Source organism: Bubalus kerabau, chromosome 22 (genome assembly GCF_029407905.1).
Source record: "Bubalus kerabau isolate K-KA32 ecotype Philippines breed swamp buffalo chromosome 22, PCC_UOA_SB_1v2, whole genome shotgun sequence".
In the NCBI taxonomy this organism is placed as follows: domain Eukaryota; kingdom Metazoa; phylum Chordata; class Mammalia; order Artiodactyla; family Bovidae; genus Bubalus; species Bubalus kerabau.
This window is the reverse complement of record NC_073645.1, coordinates 15,361,290-15,389,273: the sequence shown is the minus strand read 5'-3', so window position 1 is coordinate 15,389,273 and position 27,984 is coordinate 15,361,290. Positions and strand designations below refer to the sequence as shown.

Sequence of the window (27,984 nt, the reverse complement as noted above, 5' to 3'; positions counted from 1 at the left end):
TGCACAATATGGGTAATCACTAGCCACACTTGCCTGCTTAAAGTAACTAAAATTAAAAATTCAGTACCTCTGTTAACTTAGCCACATTTTAAGTGCTCAATAGCCAGACGAGGCTAGTGGCTGCCATATTAAATGGAACAGATACACAGCATTCCCATCACCAAAAAGCCTACTGGATAGTGCGGTTGCCAGGTAGAGGTGGTGGGGGAGCAGGGAGTTACCCTTAGTATGCAGCTCAGATTCCTTAATACGGCTACAGAATCTAGACCTACCCCTTCCTGACCTCATTACTGTCTCTCCCCATACTAGAATACCCTTCTCAGCATGACCAATTTCAACGTCACTTCCTCAGGCAGTTCTCTGTGATCGGGAGGCTTCGCCGCGTGCACTCTATTCTTGCTGTCTACTGAAACTAATACTTAACAGAAACCTCTTGCTTTTTATTTTTATTTTTTTTTAATTTATTTTATTTTTAAACTTTACATAATTGTATTAGTTTTGCCAAATATCAAAATGAATCCGCCACAGGTATACATGTGTTCCCCATCCTGAACCCTCCTCCCTCCTCCCTCCCCATTCCATCCCTCTGGGTCGTCCCAGTGCACCAGCCCCAAGCATCCAGTATCGTGCTTCGAACCTGGACTGGCAACTCGTTTCATACATGATATTTTACAAGTTTCAATGCCATTCTCCCAAATCTTCCCACCCTCTCCCTCTCTCACAGAGTCCATAAGACTGTTCTATACATCAGTGTCTCTTTTGCTGTCTCGTACACAGGGTTATTGTTACCATCTTTCTAAATTCCATATATATGCGTTAGTATACTGTATTGGTGTTTTTCTTTCTGGCTTACTTCACTCTGTATAATAGGCTCCAGAAACCTCTTGCTTTTTAAATGACACCTCATTCTCTGCTTGAATACAGGCTCTGTGAGGCCAGGGATGTGTCACTGTGTCTATCCTGCTTAACTTCTGCTGTGCTGGACAAGCAACTGGCACTTAGTGAATATGTGTTCAGTAAATAAATGTCTGGTTTGCACACAGCCTTGAAGATGGGAGTATAAGTGACTGCATAAAAAACTACAATATAAGTTGGGGCAGCTCTCCTGCATCTGGATGCAACCCATGTGTGTGAGAAGCAGACATGAATCGAGAGAATGAGGAAGGGGAAGATGAGCAGGTGAAGAATCAGAGTGACAGAGTAGAATTCCCTTGGACACAGGGCAGAGAGTCTCAGCAATCACTCCTGGTGTGTCTCCTCACTATCAGGGGAGGTGGGGATGGGAGAGTCAAGAGTTCACATGGAGGACCCACACAGAGCATGTCCACGTAGCTCCCATAAAGGCACAGCCTCCAAGGCCCTGCCCAGGGGAGGCAAGAGCTTGGTAGCATGGTCCACAGAGAAGTTTGCATTTCTCCACCTCACTCTCTCACAAACATTTAAGTTCGTCCCCAAACCTGGTTCTTAGAAATTCATTAAAATCTCCTGTCCTCATCTATCTTTCAGTTCAGTTCAGTTCAGTCGCTTAGTCGTGTCCAACTCTTTGCAACCCCATGAACTGACTGCAGCACGCCAGGCCTCCCTGTCCATCACCAATTCCCGGAGTTCATCCAAACTCATGTCCATTGAGCTGGTGATGCCATCCAACCACCTCATCCTCTGTTGTCCCCTTCTCCTCCTGCCCTCAATCTTTCCCAGCATCAGGGTCTTTTCCAATGAGTCAGCTCTTTGCATTGGGTGGCCAAAGTATTGAAGTTTCAGCTTCAACATCAGTCCTTCCAATGAACACCCAGGACTGATCTCTCTTAGGATGGACTGGTTGGATCTCCTTACAGTCCAAGGGACTCTCAGGAGTCTTCTCCAACACCACAGTTCAAAAGCATCAATTCTTCAGCGCTTAGCTTTCTTTATAAACCAACTCTCACATCCATACATGACCACTGGAAAAACCATAGCCTGACTACAAGGACCTTTGTTGACAAAGTAATGTCTCTGCTTTCTCATATGCTGTCTAGTTGGTCATAACTTTGCTTCCAAGGAGTAAGTGTCTTTTAATTTCATGGCTGCAATCACCATCTGCAGTGATTTTGGAGCCCCCAAAATAAAGTCAGCCACTGTTTCCCCATCTATTTGCCATGAAGTGATTGGCACCCCTAAATTCTTTACAGTTTCTGTCTTCTGCCCTGTCTCTGTTACCCTAGTCCCTGCGTCCCCTCTCTCCTCTCCACATGTACTTCTATACAGGCTCCAGAGGAGTCCCACAAGCACCCTGAAGATGGAGGTTTGTGTTCTATCTTAATGACTTTTCTCACAAGGGTCAGATTTTATTCCCATTTTATTTTTCCACAGGGAGTGAGGGAGAAATAAGGAGCTGAGTGGACAAAGGTAGAAAGAGAATGCTGTGACCTCCAAACATTCATAATTTTTATCCCATCACGTGTAAATTGAAGTGTCTAAATTAAACTCCATGGAGTTCATCTATGGAATACCTTTTTAGTGTCAATGTTCTTAAAAAAATGAGCTAAAGGATTCTCTTCAGATACTTGGGGTCTAGCTGAAGCAAGTATACATATTTTTTTCTTATTCTTCCTGTACTGTAACAGTATAAAGTAAATAATGAGGACTTATAAAACTGGTTCCTTTTCAGGGTGCCAGCCAGTCCATGTAAAATGGATGAGATACCATTTTATATCAACAAATTAAGGGGAAAGTCTGCCTCATACAAAGCCTGGCACACAGCAGGGCTCAGTGAGGGAGTTGAGCACAAGCTAGAATCCAGAGCAGTGGTTCTCAAGCCTCCTACACAGTGGAAGTACATGGGGCACTTGAAAAAAACACCATTCTCTGGTTCCCAGCCTCAGAAACTCTGATGTAATTGGTCTGCAGTACGGCTGGGGCAGTGCGTATTTGAAAGCCCACTGGGGTTTCTGCTGCAGTCAAGATTTAGAAATATACCATAGTTTGGAGGGAAACTCTGAGTCCTTCTCTCCAATTTTCCTTCAGATCTTTATTATGATGCTGCACCATCTTTGGCTTGGTCCTGGGATTGGAACGTCTGGGGCTAATTGCTTTGAGATAAAAATTTCATTATAGAATTTTTCTACTAGATGTAGTCTGCTAGATGTTTACATAGTGGTGTGTGTGTGCGTGTGTGTGTGCCTTTTGAAATTTCATGTCCTCAGCAGTATCCTCATGCTTAGAAATTTGGGAGCTTTCTTTCAAGTAATGTTGTCATTTTATATGCAAAGTCAGAGTCAAAATAGTAGTAATTATTAGCATTTATCAGCAAGCACAATATGGCAACCAGTACAGAAAGGCTGGCCTGATAATCCTCAGCGATACCTTTATTTTCACATATCTGCTAGGTTCAAGATTAGTTTATTAATTCTGCAGCAGGTTAAGGGAATAGAGGCAGCTGGTAATCATTTATTCATTTATATTTTCATTCAGCAGCCATCTGCTGAATGCCTTCTACGTGCCAAATCTTAGTTAGGGTTGGGGATACAATGGTGAATAAAATTACATAGCCACTGCCTCAGTCCAGTGGGAGACACAGAAGAGGGAATGGGCACTTGCTATCTGTCTGAATGTGCAGTGAGGTGGGGGTCCAGGCTGCTGGGAGAGACGAGGTTAGGACATCTGGCCTAGATGTGATTGGCAGGCTGTGGGGGGTGGTGATGGGGAAAGCCTTCTGGAAAAAATTACTTTGGGCAGAGTGGCAGCCATGGAATAATCCACTTGGATTTCCCTTTAAGAAAGAACTTGCCCTTCAGCTACTGAGAGTGCAGTAATCTGAGGGCATCTGGCTATTAATGCTGTCAGGATTTGCCCTCACTTTCAAGTGAGGCCATGCTCTTTGAGGCTGGGGAACAGTGTTGTCTCTCTTCTGTGTCACTGAGCATAAAAAGCCTGAATAGTAGCAGGGAAAGGAGAAGAATGAGGTAAGAGGGGGCTGGTAGGCTGAATCACAGAGCACCTTGGAGGCCATTATGGGAACACTGGTTTCTACTCAAGGTGGGAAGGGGTGGAGAAGGGCATTCAGTGGGCAGGGACATGAGCTGAGCTTGATGCTATCTTTAGCCCCTGCCTTTGCTACACCCCACTTCCTACCCTTCAGACAATAATACCCAGCCCTCCTGAGGCCTGGCATCTGGCAGAGCGATACACCTTCTGGCTGATTCCTAGTCCAACAGCTTCGAGCAGCCTTTCTGTAGTGAGAGTTCCAAAGAAGCTGTAGATTTCATCTCTGACCTAAGAGGGTTATATCTTCATGGATGCAACCAAGTGCATTGTGTCTCAAAGTTGTAGAGGTTCTCAAGCATCAAGACCAGGAAGGATGCTGTGGGAAAGCCCAGTCTTCTATGGTGACAGGTGAAATAAGTGGTTCTGTTTCTTGGAAAAGGAGCCAACATTCCTTCTTGTCTTTAAGGTACAATTGCCTTCTCTGATTTGTCCCATTTGGTGATCAGCGAGTTTGGCAGGCAGGTGGCCTTGGAGAGGTCCTGGGTGCATGATCCCAAATTTGGAGCATCATATTTATTTCCCATTTTCTGCCTTCTGTAGAGTTCCAAGTAGTGTTGAGCTAAGCCCAGTGATAAAGGCTCAGGCAAAAACAAAACTATGTAGGAGAAAATTAATTCCTCCCTGGGCAAATGGTTTTTCTCTTTAGAGATAAGGAAGATGCATGCTTGTTTGCTTTTCTTCTGTTAATTATCCTTCCTAGGATTTCTTTCCCTTAGGTGAGCATTACGTATATATATGCTCCTCTGTCCACAGAATCCTCCAGGCAAGAATATTGGGGTGGGTAGCCATTCCCTTCTTCCTGACTCGGGGATCGAATCCAGGTCTCCTAAATTGCAGGCAGATTCTTTGCCTTCTGAGCCACCAGGGAACTGTCTTGAGAAGTCTCAGGACCTGGTAGCTTCTTGTTCAATTTCAGGCACCACCCCAGGCCTGGATGTCCTTGCAAACTCACTTTCTAATAGATTTCTTGGCAACCAAAATAACTATTTACAATACTATCTGGTCCCAGGAAAATGCCAGTGTCCGGAAGATAAATACTGTTCTAGTCTATGGTTCTCTTTTCTACCCAAGTTTTGGTGTTAACCTGGTCTTGACCATTCTTGGCCCCAAATGATATGATGAGGACAATGATCATGAACATCATCATCACTAGAAAAATTGTCAGAAATGACAATTCATAAATACTAGTGCTGAATAAACATAAAAATATTTTGCATCACTAATAATTATAGAGGAAAAAGGAGAAGGAATGTAGGGTAGACAAAACAACAAAATTGAAAACAACCAAAAAATGGCTTACAACAGGCAATTGGTTAAAATCTGGAGACAATGGTGCATTTTAAAAATTTCTGTTTATTAAATAGTTTTTTTTTTAATTGGCATCATAAAATGCTCACAGGACACAAAACTATATATACAAAAATGTTCTTAACTTTTAAAATAAAAGCATTTACAAAGAAGAAAATATGCCAAAAAGCCAACAATATTTGTTTTTGGGTGGTATAATTATGGATAATTTTTTAATTTCCTCAAAATATTTTTGTATGATTTCTAATTTTCTAGAATAAACAAAATAGTCAGAAAAACCAGACAAAAATAAATTTTAAGAAAAAATAAATAAGAGGGGTATTAAAATTATACTACTCCACATTTTTTCCTACAGTGTAATTTTCACACACAAAAAAAGTTTTGAGAAAATACTTTTAGGAAGTCACCTAATGTTGATGTTGGCCTGTCTTTGCAAGAATATGATGTGATGGCAATAAAGCATTTTTCATGAAGCTGGGATTTAAATGGTTAGACAGTCTCAGTTAACCTCAGGGTCAGTTCCACAGTTTAATCATGCTGTCTCTTTTGGCCACCAAGGGTAGCAGCATGTGGGCATAAGCACTGCCATTTCTTAATTAGTGCAAGAAGGCACATTTAAGGAACACAAAGCCACTTGCTTCTAAGCCCTTCACCACTTGCAGCAGGAATGGGAGAAAAAAAAAGGGAAACCTGAAGAAACAGTTAAAATGATAGAAAAGAAAGAAGGAAAGATGAATGGGTGGGGAGGGAGCCTTAGGAAAGCTTGTGATGCGCATGGACATTTAGAAAGTTTTTTCTCAATCCCAAGTGCTTTACTTAGACGATTCCATTCATTTTTATAGAACCCTTTGAAGGAGGTAATATTACCTCCAGTTCACAGATTAAGACATTGAGATTCATTCAAAAACTATTAATAACTTGGCCAAGATTATATGTGCTTGTAAATAGTGAGGTTGGGATTGAAACTACCTTCCTAAATCATTCTGAGAATAAGTGTATATGTGTATGTTTGCATGTGAGAGCACAGTGAACATACCTTTGCCAGTCTTGGAGTTTCTCCCATCTAGTCACCTGGAACTTGGAGACATGAACTGACTCATCTGCAGCCACAGAGACAGCATGAGAACACAAACGACCTGATTATCAGTCCAGTTAAATAAACTGTAATTTAAATTCAAACTGGCCAGGCACAAGCTTTGAAGTAAGAGTGGAGGCTTCAGGTGCTGGCAGCCATTACAGGAGAAACGACAGTTATGAAAAGCAAGTATGGAAGCTGACGCCTGTGAGGAGTAGGTTCAGGAAGAACTTTGGGGTGTGCTGACCAGAAGCATCAACATCTCCTTGGTGGCACCCAAGGAACCAAGGATCCCCACTTTCTCAGGATCTAGGAGTGGTTCCTGAGGGGGGGCAGATCAAATGGTGTAACTGCCTCAGGTCAAGAAGACTGAGAGCAAGTCTTCAGCATTTGGAGAGAAACAGCAGCAAGCGGGACTGGAGAGAAAAATCACTCAAGGAGCCAGACCAAAAACTACCCGGGATCAGAAAGGACGGATTCTAAAACTTCCTAGTCCTGACCAGGCTTCCTTGAGATGTGTTGTAATATTGCGCACATTGTAGTAAAGTCCTTTCTCTCCATCAATGACCCACTGTGATGCTGCCAGAAGTCGTCTTGTGGGAAGGGAGATGGAAAATAAAGAAGCAAGGCTGCAGCCCCAGAATGGTGGTCTTACAGAGCGTCGTTGCAGTCCTCTTCTGCATCTTTTTTGATTGTTTGTCACAAGACATGGAGCTCTCTTCTGTGTTAAAGCAACCAGGGCAGCTAAGAAGCAGAAAAGCTTCGGGGAAGCTACTTGATGGAGATAAAAATCAGTTTATCTTAATCTTGGATGATCTTGTGAGTCTTATGCAATGTGATGAGACTGTGAGTTCTTAGAGGGCAAGACCCATGTTTATCCATCTTTGACCCTCCCATGGGGCCTAATGTGGCATCTTGCTCCCAAATATGAGTTGAATGAGTGACACTCAGATGCTTTTCCAAGGTTACATTGGAGAACCCACAACCAAATATCCTATATATATATATATATGGTTTGATTTAGTTCTTCTCGAGTGCTTCCTCTGAATTTCTCATGTTGAAATGCCTCAGTCATCCGTTTGCCTGTTACCCAGTATATGCCAAGAGATTCTCCTTTCAACAGTTTTCACCTTCCAAGGCCAACTCTAGTCATCAGAGAGATGTCCCTGAGAAATTTAATAGGCTTTACTATCTTTGTTTGATGCAGAATGTTGGAGAAGGTGGCAGGGCAAGATGCCTCCAGTTGCAAACACAATCCAAATAAGTCTCCGAAGGGATCACTTTTTTCTTTTTGCATGTTGGTCCTTTCATATGTGGAGCTAACACTTTAGGCCCTTCCTCAGTAAGACATATATTTCAGGTGGTTTTTGCATAGTGTGATAGATTAATCTGGCCAGATAGGGGACATAATGGACAAGTAATGGTCTAGGCACATAATGAAACATGGTCTAGGAAACTAGACCATGGACAGAAGCATTGCCATTTCCTGTCCCTCTTCCTAGGGGCTGTTGAAATGGCATCCACGTTCTAAGTCCCCTTATTTGTTCACTATAAGTAGATAGATTAAAACTCATTTATACTCTAACAAATTACTATTAGGGAGCCTTGAAGTTTTAGAACATCTGCCATGCACCAGGTATCGTGCAGTGCCCTTTACATGTCATCCCTCACTCTTGTATTATTCCACTTTATACTAGAGGAAAGGACTTTTGCAGAAATTAAGTAGCCTGCTGCTGCTACTGCTGCTGCTAAGTTGCTTCAGTTGCGTCTGACTCTGTGCGACCCCATAGACGGCAGCCCACCAGGCTCCCCCGTCCCTGGGATTCTCCAGGCAAGAACACTGGAGTGGGTTGCCATTTCCTTCTCCAATGCATGAAAGTGAAAAGTGAAAGTGAAGTCGCTCAGTCGTGTCCAACTCCTAGCGACCCCATGGACTACAGCCTACCAGGCTCCTCCGTCCATGGAATTTTCCAGGCAAGAGTACTGGAGTGGGTTGTCATTGCCTTCTCCAAATTAAGTAGCCTAGCTGAGGCCAAACCACTCTTAAGCAGCAGTTATGATTTGAAAGCAACTCTGTCGAAGTACAAAGTTTTGCTCTTTCTACTAAACCACAGTTCCTTGGTCACATTTCTACTGGAATGGAAGGTCCTTGCTTTGTGAATTATTTATCCCCAAATTGCCTTAATTATGGATTCCTATCAAAGGCTTTTACAAAAATCTAAATAAATCATGAACACTGTATTCTGCTTTTTGGAATCTAAATTTTGTCCCTCAAAGAACCTATGGAGCCAAAGAGATGGTCAAGTGAATCCTTTGATCCTCCCAGCTCAGTCTTCATTCCATTTAGGAGCAAAGCCTCCATGAAGAGTTGAGCAGACGATTGCTTTTGCACAAGACTCAGATACCACACAACTATTTTCTTGCAGAGATGGGCCAGGTTGTTCTAACACCTCTTTGAAATCACTCTTGAAAATATGAAGTCGGACAGAATAAACTAGATAAGACAGTCTATTGTGGGAGACATTTATCATCTACTTCAAATTTTTTTCCTTTTTTAGAATTATTTTTGAATTTGTAAAAATAGTATGTCTATTGTAAAACATTAAAACAATACAGAGGTACACAAATATGAAAGTGAATATCTTTTTTTATAGCCCCTTTCACTCACTCCCTCCTTGGGAAGTAACCACTGATTATACTGGAGTGTACACTGCAAGATTTTTTGCCACAACTTCATAGCCCAACCCTCCAACTCACACACACACACACACACACGTATGCATACACATAGTTATTATGTGGCCTTTCTTTTTTATAGAATGAGAGTTTATCCTTTATTTCATCTGCAATTTGCAACTGAATACATCACACAGAGATTTTTATGTCCACCAGTCATAATTGTTAGGTTATTAGTCAGAAATAAGAATAACACTGTTTTCCCCTCTCTTACAAGCTTGCCATGAGGATTATTCGCATGTTAAAAGGTACTCAATTTTTTTTTTTTTTTAAGAAGATGGTACTCAAGGTTTTGAGATAACCACTGGTGTATTATTTCACAGGGAGGCATTGTACAGGTTAGGTGGTGAGCTCCAAAGAGAGGAAGGGCAAGGAAGTAACTTCTCGTTTTCCCACTCTGAATGGGACACTTCGTGATCTGCATATTATAGAAACATGAAAGTGAGGTAAGGCTTGGCAGCAAAATTGCTGGCTACAAGCTTTTAGGACAATTAAGAAACAGCAGGATCATTCTGGCACAAGCTTCAACCAGTTGGCAGAAAAATGCCTCTTCTGCTCCTATGGTGACTGGCAGTTCTAAGTAAATGGCTAAAATTGCCTTTTATGTCTGTCAGCAACTTCTTTCTTGAAGTTTTAAAGTCTCGTTGAACTCTTTTTGATAATGGGGTATCTTCTCTATTAGGGCAAATCTGACATCTATAAGGTTTATTTCAACTCTAACAGACAAAAATTTATTCATTTCTAGAGTTAGGAATCCTTGAAACCTTGCTCAAGTCTAGAAATGAAATTTGTCTCTAAAAGTCTTTTTCTTTAAGGCTTTGTTACCATATACTATGTTTTATATTATTGTGACATATTAATAAGCATTTTGAAATATTCAAAATAGCTCACAGACCCCTGTTATTATCCTTGGTGAAGTCCAAGGACTTGGAACCCTAGGTAGGACATATTAACTTAAAATGTCCCTACACACTTAAATTATAAGCTGTCAATAAATATTGTATTTCTTCCAACTTCAGTTTACAGTTCTCTCTGAAACTACGTAGCTCCTCCCACCCTCGACACATAGCCAGGGCAGCTCCAATAGTTGCTTGCTGACTTACCACAGAAAGCCCAAGATCGAGAGACTTGGTGGTATAATGGCGAGTGTGGCCTTGGAGCTCCAACAGCTGGTCCAAAACCAAGTTCTACCACATGTTTGCTTGGTCTCTGCAAAGTGGAGAAGATAGTGGCAACTGCCTCATAAGGTTGTTGAGGAAATTAATGAATTCATATAACAAGGCGGGTTTCCCTTGTGGCTCAGCTGATAAAGAATCCACCTGCAGTGCAGGAGACCTGGGTTCAATCCCTGGGTAGGGAAGATCCCCTGGAGAAGAAAAGGCTACCCACTCCAGTATTCTGGCCTGGAAAATCCCATGGACTGTGTAGTCCATGGAGTCGCAAAGAGTTGGACACGACTGAGCCACTTTCACCATAACAAGGCATCTAGAACACGGCCTGGACGATAAAATGTTAGTTATGACTATACTTTTTATATTTAAGGCCACTCTTTTTAACTATTCCTATTGGAATGAGGTCAGTAGCTATTTATGCTACTGAGTGAGGAAAACCTCCTCATCTCATTCTCTGTGTCATAAAAACAACCAGGAAGAAAATGATATAAGTCCAAGTCATACTTTCTCTCCCTGATATCAGATCAGGTAACAACAAAGGCTTGGAGCCAGGCTGCCTGGCTAGACTACCCACTAGCTTGTACCAGGAGCAATAACAATGCCCATCCTGGCCGTAGGGCTGTTGGGAATACTCAGACAGTGTGAACAAAGCACTCACACATAGTAAGTGCTCTATGAAGTTAGCTACTAAGTTGGTTTAAGTGCAATAGATTCAAGGCCATCTTCTGAGCACCTACTGTGTGTCCACTCCAGGGACTTCACTTAACAATAACCCTACAAGGAACACTCATTATCTTCACTTAACTGATAAGGATATTAAGGCTATGAAAGGATAAATTATGTGTAGCAGCTCTCTTTGTTAGAAGGTGATGGAGTTGATTGCATCAAAAGAATAAAAGACCTAGGAGATAAAAGACCTGTATGTAGAAAACTGACACTGATGAAAGAAGCTGAAGATGACATAGACAGATGGAAAGATATACCACATTCTTAGAATGGAAGAATTAATATTGTTAAAATGACCATACTACCTAAGGCAATCTACAGATTCAGTACAATCCCTATCAAAATACCAATGGCATTTCTCACAGAACTAGAACAAATATCTTTAAAACTTTCATGGAAACAAAAAAGACTCCAAATCTTGAGAAAGAAGAATAAAGCTGGAGGAATTATGCTCCCTGATTTAGGATTATACTACAAATCTACAGTCAGCAAAACAGTATGGTACTGGCATAAAAACAGACATATAAATCAATGGAACAAAATAGAGAGCCCAGAAATAAACCCACACACTTATGGTCAGCTAATCTATGACAAAGGAGGCAAGAATATACAATTGAGAAAAGACAGTCTTCAATAAGTGGTGCTGGAAAAGCTAGACAACCACATGTAAAAGAATGGGATCAGATCATTCTCTGATACCATATGCAAAAATAAACTCAAAATGATTTAAAGACCTAACTGCAAGACTGGATACTACCAAACTCTTAGAGGAAAGCATAGGCATGATACTCTCTGACATAAATTGCAGCAATAATTTTGGACCCATTTCCTAAAGCAAAGGAAACAAGAGCAAAAGTAAATAAATGGGACCTAATTAAACTTAAAAGCTTTTGCACAGCAAAAGTGACAATTGACAAAATTAAAAAACAGCTTACTGAATGGGTCAAGATATTTGCAAATGATATGACCAACTCAAATCACCACCATGCTGAAATATCACCTCACACTTATCAGAATGGTAATTATCAAAAAGAATGCAAATAATAAATACTGGCGAGGATGCAGAGAAGAGGGAACCCTGGTACACTGTTGATGTGTAACTTGGTAAGCAGTAAATTGGTAAATGTAGAATATAAATTGGTATATAAACATTATGGAGATTTTACCAAAAAATTAAAAATAGAACTACCATATGACCCAGAAATTCCACTCTTGGGTATATATTCAAAAACAAACAAACAAAACACCCAACCAAAAACATTAATTTGAAAATATACATGCATCCCAATGTTCATAGCAACATCATTATTTACAATTGCTAAGGTACATAAGCAATCTAAGTGTCTAACAACAGATAAATGGATAAAGAAGATGTAGTACATATATACAATGGAATATTACTCAGCCATCAAGAAGAATGAAATGCCATTTTCAGCAACATGGGTGGATCTAGAGAGTGTCACACTAAGTGAAGTAAGTCTGACAGAGAAGGAGAAATATCATACAACATCCCTTATTTGTGGAATCTAAGAAGAAATTATACAAATGAACCTTCTTACGAAGCAGAGACTTAGAAAATGAACTCATAGTTGTTGGGGGGAGGAGAAGCTAGAGACTTTGGGAAGGTCATGTACACACTGTTATTTTTTAAATGGATAAACAACAAGGACTTATTGTATAGCACATAGAATTCTGCTCAGTGTTATGTGCCAGCCTGGATGGGAGGGGGTTTGAGGGAGATGGATCCATGTATATGTATGACTGAATCCCTTTGCTATTTATCTGAAACTACTACCATGTTGTTAATTGGCCATAACCCCAATACCAAATGAAAAGTTTATAGTTTGGAAAACAAAACACAAAACATAAATAATAAATACTGGCAAGGATGTGGAGAAGAGGGAATCCTGGTACAATGTTGATAGGAATGTAAATTGGTGTACCACCATAGAAAACAGTATGGAGATTTCTTTAAAAATTAAAGGTAGAACTACCATATGACCCAGCAATTCCACTCCTGGGTATATATCCAAAAGCAAAAACATTAATTCAAAAATATATATGTACCCCAATATTCATAGCAGCATTAATTATAATTGCCAAGGTACAGAAGCAATCCAAGTATCCAACAACAGATGAATGAATAAATAACATATGGTATATACACACAATGGAATGCTACTCAGCCATAAAAAAGAATGAAATTTTGCCATTTGCAGCAACATGGATGGATTTGGCAGGCATTATCCTAAGTGAAATAAGTCAGACAGAGAATGAAAAATACAATGTAATATCATTTATATGTGGAATCTCAAAAATACAACAAATTGGTGAATAAAACAAAAAAGGAGGAGATTCAGAGATACAGAGAACAAACTAGTGAGGAAGAGGGGAGAGGAGAGGGACCAAGCAGGAGTAGAGGGGAAAATGGTTATTATGGGGTTATATGAAATCATGTGTGTGAAATTTTTGAAAAATCATAAAGCACTACAGAATTTAAAGACTGTTTCATCCAATTAAAAAAAAAAGAAAAAGAAAAGAGGGACTTCCAGGGGTTAAGATTCCATTCTCCCACTGTACGGCACTGGGTTCATTCCCCATCCCGATCTGGTAGGAACTAAGCTCCTGCATGCTGTGTGGCATGGCCAAAAAGGAAAGGAAAAAAAGAAGGTAATGGAGGTGAAATGTGAACCCAGGTCTCCTGAATCACAGGCTAGTGTTTCAACTCTAGATACCTGGCTATCTCCCTGTGCTATGAATATCTGGTTGACCCAAGGACTTTCAGGGTCACTTAATAACCAGGGTGCAGGGATTGTTAGTCCCTGACTTCTTACTGCCAGAAACCTTTTCAATTATTTTTTAATGACCAACACATGTGTAAACACACAACCTACATTTAACAGTTAAAGGATATAACGTAGTTTTTCCATCATCATACTCTTGGGTTCTTTCCCCTCAAAGTTTCACAGACTTTCAAGAATGTCTAAACGACCCTCTGAAAGTTTTCAACCAGGAAAGTTTTTACTTTTCCATTGATTCTAAAACAGTTAGTTGACTCCTCTCCTTCCTGGAATCCTTTTTAAGTCATTACAAATAGCATTTATCTTTATAGTTCTCAAGTGACCTTTAGTGCAAACATCTCTTTCTTCTCCCTGGAATGGGTTCTGACATCATTCTTTGGGAACACAAAGGCCTCCACTAGATTGATTTATCCTGCTGAGACCCTTTGGAAAGGGTCTCTTCTTTGCTGACCATGTCTTAATTCAAACTGCAGGGGAAAAAATATTCTCTTCTCCTAGTTTTCCTTGAGGTTATTATTTTTTAAAAGTCAGTTATTCTAACCTCTGCTTGGAAAACTTTATTGTCCCCTGTCAAAAGTATGGCTTTGTATTTTTTAGCCAATTATTTCTTATCTTTGGCTACTTCTGCTCTTTTTTAATTCAAATCAGCCAGCATCTGTTCCCAGGATTCAGTGCCAAGGTGCCACCCAGCTCAGAGAAACAAACCTTTGATCTTTTTCTTTTGCCTCTTCCTGGTACCACACATTAATTATCATCCCAAAGTCTCCCACATTCTCATGATTCCCTTCCCAAAGTTACTTGGGATTTAGTAAAGAAAGCTGAGCTGAAAGAAGAGCTGAGAAGCTTATTCGTATTAAGTGCTGAGTTAAGGTAGCCAAAGGTTGTGTGATTATCTTTGAGTTTGCTCTGTTTGCCTAGATACCATGTGGCTTAATGGAGAGAGACGCACCAATTTAGAGGGGTTTTCACTGCCAGCTCCTCCCACATTGTGGGTCCTGCTAAATTTTCCAGGTAGTTCTTTCATGTACTGGATATAATGATGGAGGCCACCCCTGGTCAAAATTAATGTCAGGAGAGCGACAGAAGTGACAACTTTCTTACCAAGAGCAGTCTCATACTTACACTTCCTTTTCTTTGGCTTCTTGGGGCCAACATGCCCCCGCCCCCACTACACAGAGCCAGCAATGGCTTTGTAGTTTTACAGTGACATGGGATTTTGGCCAACGTTTGAAGAAAATCTTCTATTTATGCATGATGATTCTTCTGAATTCTAAATCACACTTACAGGCATTTTTAAAGTGAGAGTTACATAACGCACATATGATGGAATAACATAAGTTCTGAAAAGGGCTAAAAAGGAGTTTTCAGTCACTCCCCCAATAATTCAATCAACAATCATTCATTTAATGCCTACTCTGTGTCAGATACTGCTTTAGACCCCAGCAAGACAACAGCAGGGGAAAGTAGACGCAGGTCCTGTCTACTTGAGGCTTAGAGCCCAGCTGATAACTTCTGCGAACACAAAAGTAGCTTGTATGAGAATCGTGGCTTTTCTTAGCTTGTCACTTGCCTTGAAACCACATAAAAAGGGTAATTCCTGGGGAAATACTGTGTGTAAATATTCTGCGATTCCCAGGAGACTTTATCTCCCAGGCATTTTTAAAGAAGTTGAACTTTTTAACCAGACCCATGCATGTGAACAAATTAATCCCTCTCGAGTGCAGAGAGCAGTGGTCAGTAGAAAGGTTATAAAACTGTTGCTTGTGGACCAAATCCAGTCCACTGCCTGTGTCTGTATGGTCTTAAAGCTAAGAGTAGGTTTGACATTTTTGATGCTTTGAAAACAAAATCAAGGGAAGAATAATACTTTGTGACATCTGGAAGCTATGAAATTCAAACTTCAGCGTCCGTCATAGTTTCATTGTTCCCCATTCGTTTACGTATTGTCTGTGGCTGCTTCTGTGCTGCATAGGCAGAGTTGGAGAGTTGCAACAGAGAAAGTATAGTGTGGAAAACCTCAAGTACGTCTTATCTGACCCTTTAAAGAGAGTATTTTCTGACCTCTGGTCTAGAAGACTTACTGGTCGTGACCTCACACTGCATGGTTATAGTCATCTGTTGAGATGCTGAGAGACCCACTAACCCCAAACAGCCTTTCTCTCTATATGATGTGAAAAACAGGGCAAGGTATAAGAAGAAACAGAATGACAGGTTTGAATTTTCTTAAGCCACAAACTTGGGTAGGCCAGAAATATAACGTTATTTTCTGTAATGAAGCTTAATGCGCTGAATGTCAGAACATGCAACTGTAATCATTTCTACAAAACCTCTGCACTTTCTCATCTCTCAGTCTTTTCATCTCAACGTTCAGTTAATCCTGGATTTTCTCTACTGTCCTCCTTCTCCCTTAGTGTGGGAAGCCTACATGGCATCCTGCAAAGTCTGTTTCTTTTGAGATATATCCTGATCTGGTTGCTGGCAATCCAGGGGTGTTCATGACCCCATCTGGTCTGGCTGCTTTCAGCTTCAACTGTCCCATTGTTACTTCTGCCAGATACTAGCAGGGTCCATCAGCACTCTGCTGCCCCGAACCCTTCTGGAAACATACACGGTGCCTCCAAGCTTCCTCTGCTGGAGATGTAGACCACCCCAGGCCTATGAGCTAGTTTCCTTGCACTTGATAACACCCTTCCTTCCTTTTCATACAGCCCACTTCTCAGACGGAAACACCCCCAGGTCACCTAATGCCCCATCTGCTGGGTGGTGAAGAGTGGGATGGGTTCCCTCTCAGGGCAGTGCTCTGAGACAGGTGGGGAAGAACAGACTTCTGCTAGATAGGCTTTTCAGAAAGGAGCCTATTTGTCTTTCCCAGCTCTGTGCATGTTCCAGCCAGCTCCAGTCAGGCCTACTGGCTCTGTTTGATTCAGTAACTTTGAGCTCTGGTTAGGCCAGATGGAAAATCAGTCCTGGAAAAACGAAAATGTGGAACACCAAGTCAGAGAAGGTCATTCACCCCCTCATAAATCTAAACACACTAAGTCCATTGAAGGACTTGCCAGGAAAATGTTATTTTCAGTTTTCTCTGTGGGTTCAATTTATCTTTACTGCTAAGTAGTCAGGTTGAATTGGTTCCAGAACCAGATTACAATTCGACCCTTTTTTCCTTGAAGGGAGTTATCCCCATCTCTCTGTCAGGGACCTGGCTACCTTGTCCTAAGGGCTGGCTTTTCCCAAGTTAGGACTTGTAGCAGATCTTCCTTTTAGACACCTGAACTGGGGGCCACTTAAGTTTCCTCTTCTCAGATAAATGTGTCATTGACTCTTCTCTGTTACCTCTCACAAAGGATGAGAAACAGTTACTCACGATTACACTTTACTTTTCCCTCAAAAAAGCTTTTGCTTTTCGAAGATAGTAATTTTTCTGCATCTTATGAGCCATGCTGGCCTGAAGCACAGCCACATCTATCATCCTGACCATTCAAGTTTGGAGTTTTGAAAGATACGTCATAAAATGGATTACAAGGGAGCACATGCCTGTCCAGGCAACTTGGATGATCAGGTGGCTCCTAATCGCAATGGAGTGATTGAAACAGGCATGAGAATGCCCACACCTCTGTACCATCACCCAAACTAAGAGTAAGAATGAAATACACAGTGTTTCAGAGCATTCTCCAAGCTTTTATCAACAAGAATCAGTTCCCATCATACAGAGATAGGAGCAGAGTAGGAGACAGCAGTCCAGAAGTACCTCCCATCTGAATGGCATAGTGGAAACTGATTGCTAATTTTCCACATGGAAAGTACTTATTCCCCCACATTGGTTGCATAAATAAGGGCATGTGCCCTGAGGCAGATATCTACAGGACAGAGTGAGAGAAACCTCGTTCTCAAACTCCCTGTGCTGGTCTTGTATATAATCACACATTCTTTGATGTGAATCCTTTCAAGAGGTAGGGCTTAGCTCTCCTCCCCTGAGTGTGACTTAGTAACTCACTTCTCATGAATAGAATATGGCAGGTGCGACCTTGTGTCACTTACAGAGATTTGAACATAAAAGGTACCATGGATTCCTCCTCGCATCACTCACTCTGGAAGACGCCAGCTGTCATATCGTGAGAACACTTCAGCCATCCTATAGAGGGGCCCACATGGTGGGGAGCTGAGGTCACTTGTCAACCCCTGACGAGGAACTGTGGCCTCCTGCCAAGCAGACACATGAGTGAGCACCACTGGAAGCAGATTCTTCAGCCCCAGTTAAGTCTGCAGATGACACAGCCCTGGGCAACACCTTGATGGCAACCTCATGAGAGACTCTGAGTCAGAGCTACTCGGCTAAGCTGTTCACGAGTTCCTGACCCACAGAAGCTGTGAGATAATACATGTTTGTTGTTTTAAGCTATTGAATTTCAGAGTAATTTGTTATGCCGCCATAGATAATAAAGTTGCCTTTTGAGAATATTTCATTGTGGTGAAAATTTTAGTATATATGTTATTTATGATCTTTATGTTTACTGGTCATAGGAAACAACCAGTCAGCTTTCCAAAGGAATAGAGCTGGTAAAATAAACTACGACCAAATTAGCTTGTATCTGAGCCACTTGAACTTGATCCAACATACATGTTTGTAGATAATGGAGTGAATACATTCAGCTATTCCTCCATGTGGATCATTTGATTGGACAAAGAGGAAGGAGGTTCCAGTTTATCCATTCTACTCCACTCTGAGAGCAGAGTGAGGACAATATTGGGGTGGTTTTACAATATGCCTGCAGATTCTTTGACACCTCTCCTATGGAGAGCAGCGTGAATCTGTCCCCCACCCTACTCCCCACCCCAAGCAGTGTGAATCTGTCCCCCACCCCTACTCCCCTCCCCATGGGATCTGGGCCAAGCAGAGTGACTTCTTTATCACCAGTAGATGGCTCAGCTGACAGCCCCTGCTAAAGTCTCAGCTGACAGCCAGTATCAACTACCAGACACAAGAGGAAAGACATCTCCCAGTGATTTCTGCCCCCAAACCAGCCAGGCACTCCCAACTGTCAAGTCACCCCCAACCTGAGGGGCTTGAGTCTCCCAATCTGAGGCTCCAGATATCATGGAGCAAAGTTCCATGAGCATCACAGAACAGTTGTTTTATGCCACTGAGGTTTGGGGTGGCTTGTTACATAGCTGTAGTAACTAGAACAGACTTACAGAGACCAGTTTTCTTCATCTTTCAACTTAGTTGATAACAATCCAATTTGGAGATAAGAACTAATTAGTCAACTGAGTTTAAGTGATAGCCTTTAGTAGACTTAACTTCAGGGCAAAACATCAGGTTTAGTAGGGGGGGACAACGGGAGAGACCAAGTGGACCGACACAGTAGGGTTTTTACTCTGTTGTAGTTTTCGCTGCACATTGCAGTTATCTGAGGAGAATCTTAAAAAGCTTGTTAGGCAGATGTATTGAGACAGAAACAGTGAGCATAAATTTCCCCCTAGAGGCTTCCCTCCCCCTGTTTAAAAAAAAAAAAATTGGCAATTGTGAAAAATTTCAAACACAGAGAAATACATCTAAGTGTTCAACCACCCAGAACTCATCCAAGGTTAACATATTTGGATGTATTTTCTTCAAATCTATTTTGAAACAAGAAATCAGCAGTTAGATACATTTGGAGCTCCCCACAGAGCTCCTCACTCCAACCCAATTCCAATGTATCCCCTCAGAGGGGTAACCATTATCCTGAAGTTAGTGTTTCTCCTTTGCTTCTGCCTCTTAATTATTTTAAGAACAAATAGTTCTGAGAATTATCTTATAGCTACATTTTTTGGAAAGACATTTTTAATGATATTGTCATCAATATAGAAGTTGATTTGGTTAAGACACAAAAGACAAATGTTTGCTTTCTCACTAATGGATTGAAAATCCTAGGATACGTGCTCTCCATCTAGTGGTAAAAACGGGATAACCATATGTGCACGTATGTCTGATATAGAGGAATGAACACATAGAAAATGACTTCTCTGGATAGGACACTCTTCTGGACTCTGTGAAGAATCTGAAGATGAATGAAACACAGACTCTGGCTCTCTGGGTTCACAATCCATAGAATATTTACCATGTGCTCAACCACCATACGAAGAATATGGAGGCTCAGAGAGGCTGAGGAACTTTCTCAAGGTCAGATAAGAAGCAAGAGGCAGAATGGCAATCCAGACTCTTACCGTTCAGACTGCCAAACCCATTCTCTAAACTTCAAAGCTTGATAGTATTTTAACATGTTATTTTTATATTAAACAAATACAGAGTTCTTATGAAGCAGAATACAAACTTTGATGAATTATAAGGTTTCAAATAACCCTGGCTTGTTTCTTGGGTGGCCCCATAACTTCATATTTAGGAATTTCTGCCTTTAGCAGACCCTCAGAGAAAACTTTGAAAAGTCCTGCCTGAGGACGGACTTCTAGCATAGAGCAGGAAATGGTTCAGAGGGGGACAGGCACTTGAAAGACCACTAGCAGCCATGATGTTAAAAACGGGCGCTGACCAATCAGACCAGACACTGAACATAGCAACCAGCTTAGCTATGACTATGCTTGTGTATCCTAGACAAGGGAAAGGGATCAAAAGAAGGGTGAGGGTTTCATAACCGATGCCCTGGAAGTTCCTTTAACATGTCCCATATTCGTTCTTCCTCTTCTCTTTTCCTGCCCCCATCAGAGTGCCAAATGAGCAACGTAGATGTTATCCTCCATTTAATACCTCAATTGGACTAGAATCTAACCTTGATTTCTGCTATTTATTTCATTGGTCCTCTGGTCCCCACTTTGAGGGACAGAGAGAGAATATGATGTGTCTGGGACAAAAAGCCAAGAAGACATGAGTCTGTTGGGAAGGGAATTTTCTGGATGGAAGAACAGGAAAGAATTAGCACGGGTGAGGTTTGGGCAAAGAAAGTGGTCATCCATAGTGGAGGAGGAGGCAAGCACAAGAGGTAAAGTCAGAGAGCTAATCGGGGTCAGGCCATGGGGATCACGGAAGGCCTGCCACATGGCTTATGCTTTAGTGTAAGTGTAGTTGGGAGCCAGTTGGAGAATCTTAGGTAGCGGGGTGAGGGGGAATGTGATAAGATATGATTTGTGTTTTCCAAAAGATTACTCTGGGTGTGACAATGGATTTTAGGATAGCAAGGCAGGAAACAGGGAGACATCAACCTACCTGACTTCAGGCTCTACTACAAAGCCACAGTTATCAAGACAGTACGGTACTGGCACAAAGACAGAAATATAGATCAATGGAACAAAATAGAAAGCCCAGAGATAAATCCACGCACATATGGACACCTTATCTTTGACAAAGGAGGCAAGAATATATAATGGATTAAAGACAATCTCTTTAACAAGTGATGCTGGGAAATCTGGTCAACCACTTGTAAAAGAATGAAACTAGAACACTTTCTAACACCATACACAAAAATAAACTCAAAATGGATTAAAGATCTAAATATAAGACCAGAAACTATAAAATTCCTAGAGGAGAACATAGGCAAAACACTCTCTGACATACATCACAGCAGGATCCTCTATGACCCACCTCCCAGAATATTGGAAACAAAAGCAGAAATAAACAAATGGGACCTAATTAAACTTAAAAGCTTCTGCACAACTAAGGAAACTATTAGCAAGGTGAAAAGGCAGCCTTCAGAATGGGAGAAGATAATAGCAAATGAAGCAACTGACAAACAACTAATCTCAAAAATATACAAGCAACTCCTACAGCTCAACTCCAGAAAAATAAATGACCCAATCAAAAAATGGGCCAAAGAACTAAATAGACATTTCGTCAGAGAAGACATACATATGGCTAACAAACACACGAAAAGATGCTCAACATCACTCATTATCAGAGAAATGCAAATCAAAACCACTATGAGGTACCATTTCACACCAGTCAGAATGGCTGCTATCCAAAAGTCTACAAGCAATAAATGCTGGAGAGGGTGTGGAGAAAAGGGAACCCTCTTACACTGTTGGTGGGAATGCAAACTAGTACAGCCACTACGGAGAACAGTGTGGAGATTCCTTAAAAAATTGGAAATAGAACTGCCTTATGATCCAGCAATCCCACTGCTGGGCATACACACTGAGGAAACCAGAAGGGAAAGAGACACGTGTACCCCAATGTTCATCGCAGCACTGTTTATAATAGCCAGGACATGGAAGCAACCTAGGTGTCCATCAGCAGATGAATGGATAAGAAAGCTGTGGTACATATACACAATGGAGTACTACTCAGCCATTAAAAAGAATACATTTGAATCAGTTCTAATGAGGTGGATGAAACTGGAGCCTATTATACAGAGTAAAGTAAGCCAGAAAGAAAAACACCAATACAGTATACTAACGCATATATATGGAATTTAGAAAGATGGTAACAATAACCCTGTACTCGAGACAGCAAAAGAGACACAGATGTATAGAACAGTCTTTTGGACTCTGTGGGAGAGGGAGAGGGTGGGAATATTTGGGAGAATGGCATTGAAACATGTGTAATATCATGTATGAAATGAGTTGCCAGTCCAGGTTCGATGCACGATACTGGATGCTTGGGGCTGGTGCACTGGGACGACCCAGAGGGATGGTATGGGGAGGGAGGAAGGAGGAGGGTTCAGGATGGGGAGCACATGTGTACCTGTGGCAGATTTGTTTTGATGTTTGGCAAAACTAATACAGTGTTCGAGGTTTAAAAATAAAATTAAATTAAAAAACAAAAACAAACAGACAAACAAAAACAACAAAAAAAGAACCTTTTATGATTGTAGAGGAATGAGACAGCGCCGGCGTGGACGGGAGTCGTCGTGGACATGGAGGCAAGGGTATAGATTTGGGATATGGTCTGTAGGTAGAGCCTATAAGGCATCACCTGCTATTATGATAATGCAAATCCTTCCCATACAGAGGAGTTCAGAGTGGGGTTCAGAGAAGCAATGTTGAGTCACTATCGGCAAATGGCAGAACCACTGCCATGATATGGGCTCTTGATTTCCAACCTAGAACACTTCCCACTGAAGCACACTACTTTATATATCTTTTTAATGTGTATGTGGCTTTATCTCTTACTAGATTATACATTTCCTGAAAGCAGAGAAGTTGCCTTGTATTTGAATGATTGATTCATTCAACTTTTAGTTTGCAAAGGCTCCTGGCAAGCCATGTGGTAGATGAAATGTGATAAGACTTAGCCCAACCCTACCAGGATCACTCAGTCCTAGGCACAGAGAAGGAGCTCCTTTGACATGCCTTAAAGTTAAAATAAAGTTGAAAAATATTTCAATCTACATAAAGCAATATCCTGCTGAGATTTGGACTCCAGGAGAAGTTTAGAATCTTGGTTAAGAGAAGGGAAAATACTAGAGGAAACCCACATTAACTTTTTACAGAGGATAATAGCTCTTGTATGAATGGTCCAAACTGACCCTAAATTGGAAAGTGTTTGCATAATGTTTCCCCAGTTCTGAGCCCAAGAAGGAGCTTTACGTGGCCTTAGCAGAGGGTTCACACACCCTCCTCCAGACCTGGCAATGGAGATCCTGGTGGAAAAGATGAATGAATGACAGATAACCCTGGGGAAAGTTTCTTTCTCACTCCTGCTTTCAGAATGGTAAGAGAGCATTGGTTGAGCCGTCGTCATCTTAGGAGGTGTTTTTATCCAGAAGGATATGCAGGGCCAGGTGGAAGCCCAGGCCAAAGCAAATCAAAGGACTGATTTCTCCTGATTGGTTCTGACTTAGGCTTCAGGCTAAAATAAGGGAAAAGGCAAGAGACTTGGAGTTCATATGTTGTTTGATCTGATTCATTAAGATATAGGAGCAAAGAGGGATTAAACTATAACCAGGAATAAGGAATGTTCATTTAACCCAACCACATTCCATGTTATCTCACTCAGAAGTCCAAGTCTGACAGGTAACAACTGCAGGGATGTACAGATTCAGTCCAGCTAAGGGTACCCTTCCCATCTGGCATCGTTGGCAGAATCCAAGGCGGCCATCTGGAAAACCTCTAATAAGAGGATGCTTCTTGGCTCCAGAGGGCATGCCAAACACCTGTGTCTATTATTAATCACCAAGTCATTGAAAATTAGCTTTGACTAGCTCAGGTACTAATGACGAGTGAGTTTAAGATCACTTCTTATACTTTAGAGCGCTCATACTGCACTTTTTCTCTGTGCAGTGTTGGGGAAGGCCCTCTTTGGGATAGATCTGTTTTCTGTGCTCTTAGCTTCTCATTCTGTCTTATTCTCCCTCTTTCTCTGATCTGGCACCTTCTTGCTGCAAACAGGGGTTTCTGGAGCTTCCTGACCGGATTTGTCCACCAAACAATTTCCAGCATCCTCAAATTATTCCTTTAGTTTCCATTGATTTCATTAATCCTCCTACTTCCTGAGAACACTGATCTCATGCATCTGTTTGATGGAAAACAATGTGATTGAACTTATTCTTGCTACAGCGTGGATGACTTCCTGCGTGAACTCATCCGACCCTCACATGGATAGATCCCAACGGTAGAACATTGGAGAAACGAGGTCCATGCCCTAGCACTTCAACTGAAAAGGAAAAGTTAAAATTTTACATAACCTCCTGCTCCTTCTGCTTCTGTAACTCAGCTTGGTCTTTGCAAAGTTTAGATCACGCAGGTCTCAGAAAGTGGGGACTCACAATGTTAGGAACTGGAGCTTATCTCACTTACCCTTGTCTGGCTCTTACAATCGCCCAGCCCCTGCAAACCTGCAAACCCGCTTAATCATGCCTATCCGTGGATAAAAACTCTGTAACCCCTTTGGAGTGTTAAGTCCTCTGAGTCCGCCAGTATAATAAACCTAAGTTCTCCGACTCTCCAAGTGTGGTGCTTGCTTTCTTGAGTACTGGTTTCTGCAACACAACAATATCATGTGTTTTTTCTCAACACTCGCATCACAATTTGCAGTTGCATTTCTTTCTTTCAATAAGATGACAAGCTTTGAGAGGGCCAGGCCCATGTCTACGTGCATTTCTCAGCCTAAATCACCAGGACCGACACAAAGAAGACGAATAAACAGTCGTTGTGCGAATGAATGAACAAACAAATGAGGTAAAATTTTAAATACATGTGAGATAAACCCTTTTACATCTGCTCCCAAGTGTAAAAATTTGTTTGACAACGGTGACACAGGCTCAAGAAAAAGGAAAGATTTTAGGGAGCAGAAAACTTACTACTGTTTTGTTTTAAAATAAAGCAAATTTTACAAATTTCTTTCTATTAAAAAAAAAGAATAGAACTCATTGAGGCTGACAGGTTTCAAGGAAGTGAGTCTATATTTAGTGCCTTTTACTTGCAGGACACCACCCCTCAGATCAGAAAATGAACCAATACCACCCTGTCTTCCCTCTCTCCCCTCTGCTCTCATGAGATGAAGGACTCAGAAGCATAACTGCCAGCCCAAGCCCTTTTTTTTTTTTTTTATGAAAATGAGATAAAATAAGTAAAAATGTTGAGTGCCTTGTAGGTACTCAAAACATACAAGTTTTTTTCCTCCTTCCTTCTTGGTTCATAAAATAATCGTCCAGCCAGGATCTCTCTTTATCTTCTGGCCTGAGAGGGAGGCTAAAATGTTTGTAATTCATTACACTGGAGGACAGTGAACTGGAGTTAGAAATGTGTACATGTGACAGGCCACTAAGAAACACGAAGTGTCAACAGCCTGTAATTCCTGAAATGGAAGGCTTCTTCAAGAGGGTGATTTATCTTTAAGGCATCACTCAGGTGCCTTTGTTATATTCCTACTGTTGCTATGGAAACCACCCCTCTAAGAACACATGCAAATGTAGAATATATTGCCAGATGCATGAATAGAGGGGTGTGTGCAAGCGGTGGGCATGTTGACACTTGTCAGTCTCCAGCTTTGGATCTGAAGGAAGAGAAGTATTACTTGAAGGTGGTTGAGGACGATAGGGAGGGTGCTGTGGAGCAGGGACCATGACTGATACCTCAATGCCTGATAGAACCCAAGATCTAGAATCTCCAAATCCCTACCCTACTACTTAGGTGACCATTCTGTCCATTGTTTCAGAATTCCTATTAATAGCATCTCCTTTCACTGTCCATGGGCTTCCTGGGTGGCTCACTGGTAAAGAATCTGCCTGCCAATGCCTGATCCACAGGAGATGCAGGTTCGATCCTTGGGTGGGGAAGATGTCCTTTAGAAGATAATGACAACCCACTCCAGTATTCTTGCCTGGAGAATCGCATGGACAGAGGAGCCTGGAGAGCAACAGTCCATAGGTTCTCAAGAGTCAGACACGACAGAGCACACAATCCTTCTTTCCTTCACTGTCCATATCATCTGGGTTTAGCTGATAAACCAAATTGTCACACAATCACCACAGAACCTAACTTCCCCCCATAAAATGAGAGAAGCATCACTGAAGTGATCCCATGAGATCTGTGATTTTATTTTATGCACAGAACTGAAGTTTATAAATAGCTTTATAAAGCTATTTTCTGCGTCCAAACCACCTCTTCCTTCCTTTGCAATTCTATCACTTCTATTGCTGCTCCAATTGACTGGCTGTGCCTCCTCCCCTGGCCCCACCAAAAAAAAAAAAGAAAAGAAACCAGCTGCTAATACCATTTCACAAGGAAAGAATCAAGTTGTGCTGAGTCGTGGATCCTGGGTGTCAGGCTCATTCACCAGCAAAGCAACTAGATCTTACATGTGAACCTTCCAGATGAAATATTTCAATTTGCGCCACAAGAGAAAAACAAACTGTTGCATATCATGAATACATTGAGGGTGCATCATTCATGGTTTCTAGCTGTGAGCAATTTAAAGAAAAAAGAACACTAGGAAAATTACACAGTCCTTGGGGAAGGCTGTAGAATCAAATTGAGAAATGAGCAGTCACAAAGTGGAGCTAGGCAGCCAGTCCTCAGCCAAGATCAATGCCATAGACGTTGTCCGACATGGACATTACTGCCGGGCTGCAGGGCGCTTGACCCCCAGAGGCACCAAGGCCAGGCTTTCCCTGCATACTGGATGTTGCTGCTGTCCTTGCTGCCATTGCCAGAACGGATAATTTGTGAACCTTTCTTATTTGCTGAAATAGCTTCCAGGTCTCAGTTGTGTGCATTTGACAGGCCACTCTTAATTTAGGTGCTGACATTCTAGCTGCAAGAGAGGCTGGAAGAGTGACCATCAACTCTTTTCAGCTTCTATAGGAGGTGAGTTCTGTCTCCTACCAATTTCAGAAACATAGGAGGGAAATTCAAATGTTCTGCAGGCAACAAATGCCTGCCACACGGGGAGATGGTTAGTATTCAGTCTGAGACTGTCAAGGGCCTCTGCGTATAATCTTTAGAAATAAGATCCCTAAAAGCCTATCGGAATTGAGGTCAAATGTTTCAAATGAAGCCTCAAAGTAGGTTTTAAAAGAGAGGATAATTTTCAATTGTCCAGGGGTTTGCATCTAATGCTAACAGAGGAAAGGGGAAGGAGAAAAAAGGAAGCTGATTAAAATTCTTAGGGGCAGGGGGAGTTCACAGTTCTGGGTAGAGGAGGGGGCATCATTGTTCAGTTTTGTGCCATCACCTGCTAGAAATCCCAAGCAAGCAGAGAGAAGGGGTGGGGGTGTTGAGGTAGTGAATAGGGGGGCGGGGCACTGAGCCAGGAGACATGGAATTTCTTCCCCAAGGAAAAGGTAAGGACGTGACTACAGCAGGGAAGAGCAATGTCATGGTGAACTCTGGGCCACCAAAAGTGGCGTTCTCAAAAAATCTTGAACACCTGGGTGCTGCAAATAGTAGGCTGTGACTCAGAGGCATCCTCGAGGACAGAGAGGACAAATGGATGATACGAAGCAAAACAAAACAAAACCAACCAACCAACCAAACAGGAAAGCTCATCTAACTGTGGGCCAGGCCAGCTGTCAGGATGAGAACATTTGCCAATGTGTCATTCTGGCTGCAAGTGATAAAAACCCATCACTAATTAACTTGGGCAAAAGAGAATTTATTGAAAGGATAAGGGGCTGCCTCATATAACTGGCAACACAAGGAGAAAAGGGCAGTTGGACCCCAAGAAATAGTGTCCCCAGGACTCCCTGTCTCTATATCTCTCTCATCTTTGGCT

General features: G+C 41.6%; 1 long non-coding RNA gene across 1 annotated transcript in view; it reads right to left on the bottom strand.

Annotated features, from left to right (window-relative positions):
- Positions 1 to 9,105: 9,105 nt before the first annotated feature.
- The window catches only part of LOC129636688 (uncharacterized), a 58,568-nt gene continuing 39,689 nt past the window's right edge, over positions 9,106 to 27,984 (bottom strand). The window contains exons 2-3 of the long non-coding RNA XR_008707077.1: positions 10,246 to 10,351; positions 9,106 to 9,560 (exon numbers count right to left, since the gene is read on the bottom strand). This is a non-coding gene — a long non-coding RNA (uncharacterized LOC129636688). The remainder of the gene's footprint in view (positions 9,561 to 10,245; positions 10,352 to 27,984) is intronic.